The following is a 10,309-nucleotide window of genomic DNA, read 5'->3' on the forward strand; positions in this document are numbered from 1 at the left end:
TGATAAATATTTCCTTAGAAGCTCTTGTATAGTCTTTTAGTTATATAAATCTTCAAAAATAAATTATTGACAAGAATACTTGTCCATGGAACACCATATAAAAATAAGGAGATGAGGTATGATTGCCAATGAGACAACTATCCACCAAAGTTCAAATAAAGTGGATGTAAACAATTATAGGCAACCGTACGGCCTTCAACAATGAGAAAAACCCATACCGTATAGTCAGCTATAAAAGGCCCCGACATGAAAATTATGAAACAATTCAATTGCCATGCCTACCTCAAACTATCACATTTTCATGATAGGTGAAATACAAATGCTGGGTTTAAATATATACAAGCAACAGCTTTAACCAAAAGACATTGATCACACATTAAAACCTTTGTAAAATACATTTTTTAACAACTTTTTGAATTTCAAATTCAAGGGGCCAAAAAAAGTGGCCTTATCATATCTTCTGTTTTCTGTTACATTTTTCTAAGGAACTATAAATATAAGCTTCCTGAAATTGTTATCAGACTTTGTGTCGGCATGCTATATGGTGTGACAGATTAATCGCTCATCAACTTCCTGTTTACTGAATACTTAAATATTTTAAGCCCAATGGCCACGTATGAAATTTTCATCTCATTTTTCTAGGGAACTACAAATAGCTCCCAGAAAATTGTACTCCAGCTTCATGTGAACATGCTTTATATACCATGTGACACGGTTTCAGATTCTTGGATTTTTAATTATTCATTTTTTAAAGATATATAGAAATTAAATTAAGTAGAATTGACTACCTGCAAGAAAATTAGTTAACACGAGGATGGTTTTGCCTGTAAAAAAGTTATGTTTTTACATGTATCTGTAATACTGGGATCTGGTCATTTACATATATGTATGTTTATGTTGTGTCAATTGGTGCATATAGAACAATGTTTTTGTTATTTACTGTTTTATATTTTGAACAAGATATCATGAATTTGTATTGTACATTCCTGATTATTCCTTATACCACCGATATCAGCATTTGTAGGTAATAACTCCGATTTTTTTTTACATTTTTGAAATTGACTGTTTGGATCTTTTTATTTTACCTGCAGCTAAAAATCTCCTTTTGATAAATTGTTTCATGTAATTAATTCAGCTTTTTTTTTAGATTAATATATTTTTGATTAACAGCTTCAGATTTTGTATGAAATATACACATAAAAATATATTTTTATACTTTTTTTTAGGGAACCCAGGATTAATTCAGTCATGTTGCATTACTCCAGTACCAATGGTCAATTAGGACTGAATATCTTGTATTTGTGAATTAGCTACAAGCAATGGCACAATTCATTAAATGCATATTAAAAAGATTAATAAGGCTGATTTAATGTTCTAAGGTTTTTTCTTGACAATATTCCAGTATCAGTCCAATTATGAGTTACAATCAAAACCTTCTTTTTTGTTCCAAAGATCAGTGGTGATTGGAGTAAATGCAATTGTATGAATCCTGGGGGTTTTGAGGACGATAAAAAAACAAATGTTTATACATCTCTTTAATGTGTACACAAACTTTAAAATTACTAATAATTAATTAAATTTTTCAAATGTCTATTTGTTGTTAAATGTAGTTTTGGTGCATTGATTGACTCTTAAATTAAATCAATTTGTTTCTGGTAAATAGTTTCAAATTATCTTGAGCAAAAGGTGAGTTATCCCCCCCTAACTTAGTTCAAAACTAAGAAATAAATAAATAAATAGGTGCAGTTGTCTCCCAATTGAAGAAATCTAGAAGGGAGATAACTAGCTTGCATTTTTTATTGTTGATTTTCTTTACTAATACATAATCAGTACTCCTTGAGTCATTGAAATATTTTATATATTAGTTGTTGTTGTTGTTGTAGTACTACTATAAGTAGACTATTATTTGTGCTCATTAAAGGAAATAATAATTGTGAGTTGACTTAGTTTTCATTACAACCATGTACATGCATTGGGTAGCAAGCCATGACAATGTATTTATAATGTGGTAAATTAAATCTGTTATTTAAAAAAAAGTCTACTGCTAATCATGACAAAATTTCAAGGTCACACCAAACTTAGTATAAGCAGGCATGCCAATATGAGACTTCTCAAACCTAGCATATGTGATGGATGAGGCATGGTCATCAACAATTTTTTATGGTCCTAAATATGCGTTAAATATTTGCCACTGGACATTAAGCAAACAACAATCAATCAATCACTATACAAATCAGGATGAAAATGTGGTACCCATATTGTGAGATGTATTTGTAAACTAAATAAAATGCTTAGACATGGTGATATCATAGGACCTGCACTCCACAAAACTGCAAAATTTGACATCTTATTTGAACAGACAAAAGACAGTAATAGAAAAACTATTTAAATTATGGACAAAATAGCTGGGTCTATGTGCATCTTCAACAATGGACACTTTCCAAGATTGTGGACAAGAATATCTTGTTGATCTTGTATTGCTGTTAATTATTTTTGTTTACAGTTTCTCTCTATCTTCTTTAGTGTTTGCCTTAAAAGGTTAAAAAGTTGTTATTTAAGTGTAATCAATCCTATAAAGGAGGGTAGTAATGGGGGTACCTTCATGACGTCACGGTAAAAAATCTGCCAAATGACGTTAACGGTAATTTTTGGTGCATGATGATAAAATGTACACTTTCTTTAAGACGATAAAAAATCAACTGATTTTGACGAATCACGTTAAATTTTTTCCAAAAATAACGGCAACGATAATTATTTGAGACCTCTGACGAATCATGATAAGGATATTTTACAGTAAAATTTTAACCAATTTGACGCTAACAGTAGCCTAAAATAACTGTTTGACGCCTGATAGTAAAGGGCATTCCCACCCTCATAAAGAGTCTACTAACAATTTTGGCAAAATTTGACCATTTGTAGATCTCGTCTTGGTGGTCATTTTTGCTATTTTAAGTGTCTATCTTTTATAGTTTTCAAGGTAATAGGCAAAAACACCAAAAATTTGTAAAAATCGTCCTTAAGGACAAAAACTCAAATAAGGAATCGACTGACAATATCGGCCATGTTGACTTATTTGTAGATCTTGTCTTGTTAATCATTTTTGCTTTTTAATGTTTGTAGCTATCCATTATTGTTTTTAAGATATAACGCAAACACAAAAAAATTTAATGGATTTATATGGACAAAAGGTAAATCACAACATTCTTACCATTTCTGCCGAGTTAGATTTTCTCTATTGATAGCAGTTTTTAAGATAATAGACAAATGTTGCATTTTACCCCTATGTTCTATTTAAGCAATGTTGGTTGGCAGGCAGGGTCATTGGATACATTTGAATAAGAAGATACCTCAATGATGATTGTGGCCAAGATAGGTTAAATTTGGACAATGACGGAAGCCAAGTGATGAGAAAATATAAATGAGAAGATGTGGTATGAGTGCCAATGAGACAACTCTCCATCCAAGTCACAATGTATAATAAGTTAACAATTATAGGTCAAAGTATGCTCACTTTCGGACAGGTGAGCTAATAATAGGAAAAAAGACGGATGACAAGCATTTTGTCACCCGACATTTGTTCGGGGTGAGATAATGATAATAATAAAAAGAAATGGAGGAATTTCACTATGTCACCCGACAACTGTTCTGGATGGCATAATTACCATAACTAACAATGGGAAATTGATTCAAATTGTTCAGTTCCCCTTTCCCATGGAGAAAGTCTCAAAACATGACAGCAAAAAAAATTATTTCGTCAAGGAAATTCATGTCAGATATCCTTTTAATATTGGATATACCAATTTGATAATATTGGATATACCAATTTGATAATATTGGATATACCAATTTGATGAAGACATGCATATTTTTTTAAAGCAAAATTTTGGTGGTACCGCATAGAGGCATCAAAAGGTGTCATTATGGAAGAAAGGGTTAGGTGGCAAAAGGCGTCATTATGGAGAATAAAGAGCTGCGCCATGAGCGCATGATACGCCTGTTGCCCTTTTAACTCGTCTTTATGCTTTAAATGAATTTGTATGATCAACTAGAAATACCGCTCAAATAGACACAGTGGTACCCATTGACACAAAACATGAATAATTTGGCACTATTAAGGCTATCTCAAGTTTAACTAAGTTTGTGGACTCGATTTTTGAATGAATATAATTCTATAAATGTCCGAAATGTGAAAAAATTTGTAAGGGTTCCGCGGAACCCAGTGTCTCGCCTACTTTTGCTGTTAATCGCAGGCTCAACAAAAATGAGATGAGGAAAAAATTTAATAAAAATATTCCTCTCGATACAATTTTTTTATTGCAAGAAGCTTCTGTCCAAGTTTGGTAAAAATCCAGGATAGTTTATGAATCTAATAAATGTTTTAAAAATTTAACTGCATAAGGTATCTAATGTTAACTGGAAGAAAAACTAAGTCCATTTATAAGTAAAATATGGATAAACAGTACAAAATTTTAATAAAAATTTCCTTCTAGATACTAGCTTTTGATTAAAACAAACTTCTGTTCATGTATGGTACAAATCCAGGATAGTTTAAGAAAGTTATTAAAATTTTAAAAACTTTAACCACAGAGTGAATGTAATGTTTCCTGGCAGAAAAACTAAGTCCATTTATAAGTAAAATACGGAAAAACAGGAATTTTTTTTTTTTAAATTTACTTCTGGATACTATCTTATGTTCATAAACAAGCTTCTGTCCAAGTTTGGTAGAAATCCAGGATAGTTTGAGAAAGTTATTAAAATTTTAAAAACTTTAACCACAGAGTGAATGTAATGTTTCCTGGCAGAAAAACTAAGCCCATTTGTAAGTAAAATACGGAAAAACAGGATTTTTTTTTTTACAAAATTTACTTCTGGATACTATCTTATGATCATAAACAAGCTTCTGTCCAAATTTGGTAGAAATCCAGGATAGTTTAAGAAAGTTATTAAAATTTCAAAAACTTTAACCACAGAGTGAATAATGTTTCCTGGCAGAAAAACTAAGTCCATTTATAAGTAAAATACGGAAAAACAGGAATTTTTTTTTTACAAAATTTACTTCTGGATACTATCTTATGTTCATAAACAAGCTTCTGTCCAAGTTTGGTAGAAATCCAGGATAGTTTGAGAAAGTTATTAAAATTTCAAAAACTTTAACCACAGAGTGAATATTTGTTTTTTTTAAATTAGAAGGGAACTTATGTCTATCTAAACAATTCACCAAAGTTTCAGGATTCATTTTCAAAGCATTTTTGAGTTATAGTAAAAAAACTGGGAAATTCTCGATTTTTTTATGTAAGAATAGAATTCCCATTATTGTGAATCCTAAAATTTATAAAAATTGAAAGGGAGCTTATGTCAATAGATATAAGCAATTCACCAAAGTTTCATGAAAATTGGTAAAAGCGTTTTAGACTAATCATGTTATTGTCTGAAGTGTTGATGATGGACGGACAGACGATATACCATAATATGTACCATAAACAGGCATATAAAAGGTTAAGTAGCCTTCCATAAATATAAATTTTTTGTATGAATTGTTTTATTGTTGAATTCAAATAGACAAAATAAATACAAAAAAATATATAATCAATACCTCTAAAATATAATGGTATTATAACACCGTATTTCATTTGAATAATGTCCCAGTATTTATATGTAAATATTTGTTTTGTATAAATATATGTAATTACCGGTATTTAAAATAACTCATATCACAGTATAGTTAACTATTTAAGCATCCACACAAAAATCATAAAAATATCAAAAACTAGAGCTATAAGTAATGTGTTGGTTACTGTTTAAGCACCCACATAAAAATCATAAAAATACCCAAAAATTAGAGATCAAAGTTATCAAAGAATGTGTTTAACCATTCAAGCACCCACACAAAAATCATAAAATAATCAAAAAAAAACTAAGAGATCTTAATTTGTGAAGAGCTTATTACTATAGTATATACATGTAATTAAAAAAAAAACAAAAAACGTGAAACATTAACATTTTTGTTCTGAACAAAAACAGGTCATGCACATCATATAGATTTGTCAAAAATTGACCTGAAAAATGTAGAAAAAATACACATAGTCTATTCAAAGTGGAAATAATAGACCCCCCTTCCTCCTATTTTCATACATCATTTTGTTTGAAGGCTAGTCCTTTATCATATGCTTATAATAACCAAAGTTTTGGTCTTCCATTTTGTGTGCAGAGATAAGTCATAGGTATTATTTTTTTTTTACTTAAGACCCCTTGAAAAGTCAACACTCCTGTTAATTATTATTTTGCTTCACTTGAATGATTTTTCAAGAAATGATTACAATATAACAAGAGTGGTTAAGCCAAGGGTTATTTTTTCAATAACATGTGTTTTTGTGCTGAAATAACAATACTCACCATGTCTCATGCAAAGAGGCAGTAATATTAATGCACTGTTCAATCTAAAAATGAGTTTCAGTTCATTGTGAAAGAACTTTTTAATTTCACTTTATTTCAAGGAGATTACCCTTTTTAGGAATAAAACCACTAATTCATAGCCCCATTGCTTTTTATTCTGCAAATTCAAGCATTAATGGCTACTTTGTCTTAAATTCAAATAAAGTGTCAGTCTGAAAAATTCAACACACCAGTACCTTTAATTGCATATTTATAGAGCGCACTGGTTCCTGGATGTTTGGTAGTACAAAACAGGTACTTTGACCTGAACAACAGGGCAAATGTGCCCTCTTATTATTATTTTTATTATTCAAAAGAAGTTTTCAACAAGGGTTCTACTGTGATCCCAAAATTACCCAAATATTTTACTTATTGACAAAGTTACAGCTATGGTATAGGAACTATTTTATTTAAAATATGTACTACTTTCTTTTCTGTTCTTTCTGACCGGCCCCAAATTAGTGGTTATATACCTTTACAACCCTTCTAATGGTCCATAAAGAAATGTTGAAGAAATTTACAACATCACTTCAATTATAAAAAGCCATCACAAAAAAATAACCTGTATATATATATGTACACGTAAACTGATTTCAATTTTTTTCTTTAGATTTGGCACACAAAGTGTAAATATCGCTTTAAATCAATACTGTCATGACTGTTTTCAATAACTAAAAATAAAAACAAATAAAGAAAAACATTAATACCACAGCATATTGATCACAAATTGTGCATTAGCTTCAAAAAAAGTAAAATAACAAAATAACGAACTCTAAGGAAAATTCAAAACGGAAAGTCCCTTATTAAATGACAAAATTAAAAGCTCAAACACATCAAGCGAATGGAAAACAACTGTCATATTCCTTACTTGGTACAGGCATTTCCTTATGTAAAAATTAAACTATGTATGGCAAACATATACTGTCATGGCACATAAGTTCCTTTATAACATTAGTTTCAAATGGAAAAAATATTTTGGAATAATACAACATCTATGTCAACAAATATATAAAAAAAACAAGTACAAAGCTGAACTGCCAACCGATGCTCCCAAAACTGTATAACAAAATATAACATTAGTTTCAAAATACTGAGACAGATTATTGTGGGAATGTAAATTATTTTGTATACAACTGTTGATTCATTTTTTTCATTGGTATCAATTTATGTGTGAACAATTTGCTTTCTCAAGGGTCCTTAATTTCATGCTCATACATGTATCAAAGTAACCAAAGAATTGTATTTCAGTGAGTATTTAAATTAGTAATTTTCATCAACATACAGTCAACAAACATTGGTATCACATGAGTTTAAATGAATCCAAATTAATCAGTATATTAAATAATGGCAATGCATTGTTTGTATCCAAACCAAAGAATCTTTTTTTCAATTGTTGACCTTTTAAGATTCATTGTTTTGTACATTCAATTAACATACAAATTTAGGATGAAATTCTTTGATAAAATGAGGTCAAAAAGAGTTAAAATATATGTTCCTTTAACTGTTTTTTCTCCCTGCCATAATATAATTAATGCCCTATTCTCAGACAAACATTTGAATTTATTGTAAACATGTGATATGATAAAATGGAAACTTCGGAAATGTATCATTGTATGGCAAACATATACAATGTACATGTACTGTTATGGAACATAAGTTCCTTTATAACATTAGTTTCAAATGGAAAAAATATTTTGGAATAATATTTCAACAAGAAGAAAGATCAGTTTTTTGCCTGACAGAATAAAGGGTATAGAATATTTGTTCCAACATTTACAAATTATACAGCATTGTTTATAATAAAAATTCCAGAGAAACTTCTGTTTAGAAGAATAAATATATATTGACATTAATACAACCGACACATGTTCTTTAGAGCCTCTAGTTTTAAACCAAATAAATCAACATGTCAATGAATGATTGGTTTTTCAACCTGTTCAAGGAAAATGAACTCCACAGAGAACAATACATGTAGCTATTGTATTAAAATTTATTTTAATGTGACTGTTACAAAAATTTAAATGCCAGGGTAAACATCAACCTATTTTGGGGAAAGGTTGTTTACTTTTTCCCCCCTCAATTTCCTGTGGCGATGATTAAAGATAATTTTTAACTGAAATTATATGAATGAATTAATGTATAATAATTTGTATAGAATGCACCTCAAATTTTTGAGAATGGTCTCAAAATTATCTGAAACACCTATTCTTCTAAAATTAGTCCATTTAATTTTCCTTTCAATGAATATTTTGTTGCCATACAAATTACCCTTTTAATTATGTAAAATATTAATATTCATAGGTCCACTTAATTCATTTTGTTGCATTTATTATTTGAAGTGGATGAGTGCAAACATAATATCACTCTTGAAGACTTGAAATATAAATATAAAAATATCTCAAATAAAACACTTACACCACTTACACCTGATATATAACATTATTAAAACTAGAAAGCTAAATTGTTTGAGATCCTTCAAACTATATGTAAAATTGAAATAATAAAAAATAATAAAAAAGCACTGTAAATTCATTCAATTTTCATGAAAAAAAAGGTTATGATTTAAGGAATAATTTTCATAACTTTGTATGTTTATTTCTTCATAATTTCCTTCATATCAATGTTTTTTGGTGCGTTTTATACATTTACATACCTGCAAGAGGGTAGATTAGCAGAGAGCTTCCAGAAGTCTTAAAAAATCACCTACATGTATGAGTATTTCAAAACACATGATACAGGTGTACCGCTAGATATTTGTAATACTGTTAAAATTCTGTTACTTAAATACCCAAAAGGATGCAAGTTTTTATTGAGATTTATTTAAACTTGAACTTCAATGCATACCACTTAAAGTTGTTGTAAATTGTGGAGTAACATTGTGTATTTATAAATTGTGTAATCTGAAAGGAAAAGGAAAATTTTTCAACTCAATCATGTCAGTTTTATGATTTAGATTAGTGACTTGGTCAAACTTCTAAATCAATGAAAAATTAGTATCCTACATGTATGAAGTGAAATTACAGTATAAAAATAAAAAATCTATATCTTCCACCATTAAAAAACTACTTCCAAGAATTGAGCTTTGTTCATAAGAATTGAGCTTTGCTTAAAAAAAAAATACATGTCTCCTAACGATTGTCAAATTAACATGCATGTAAAGCATACAAATACATTGTAACAAGGCAAATTTTTTACTTAAATACTAAAATATTAATAAACCTAAAATGTGCTTTTATCAACTCTGTTTAGTTTTGTCAGCTTTTACAGGAGCACCCCAATACACCATTCTTGTATACTTAATTATAACAAGCTCACAAAATACACTCCCAAAAAACCATAATGGGGCATACTCGAGTGTCACTAGTCCCATAAAATCTCCTTCAAAAGGTGTGTAGTCCCATGGACAGGCATCGAAATTCTTCAGAATATACCCTGTACTGAATTCCCAGGAGTATGTCCAGATTGTATAAATTACAGCTCTGCCTAATAACGGAACCTTCCTCTCAACAAGCCTTAAATACATCTGTTCTATCATAAGAGTAGAAAATCCATAAATAGGTAAAGCCCACACGCTAGTGTTACCAGGGAATTTCCAGTTCAGATTTATAACGAATTCCCATGTAGCTGTGAACATGATTTCTGTAACATAACCATGAATGGCATACACATAAAACCTCCATAACATGGACAATTGGATGAAGTCGGACTCTGCCATGGATATATAAAACTTCTATAACCTAAAAACAGAGAAGTCAAATGTAATTGAGGTTGTAAAACAATTAGAAATGGTATACCTGTGTAAGGGAGCTACCATTTGATTTTTATGGGGGGGGGGGGGGGGGGGGGGGGGGTAGGATGACGTTATTCTGTTGCTTTA

This window comes from Mytilus californianus, unplaced genomic scaffold (genome assembly GCF_021869535.1).
Source record: "Mytilus californianus isolate M0D057914Y unplaced genomic scaffold, xbMytCali1.0.p SCAF_4, whole genome shotgun sequence".
Classification (NCBI taxonomy): Eukaryota; Metazoa; Mollusca; class Bivalvia; order Mytilida; family Mytilidae; genus Mytilus; species Mytilus californianus.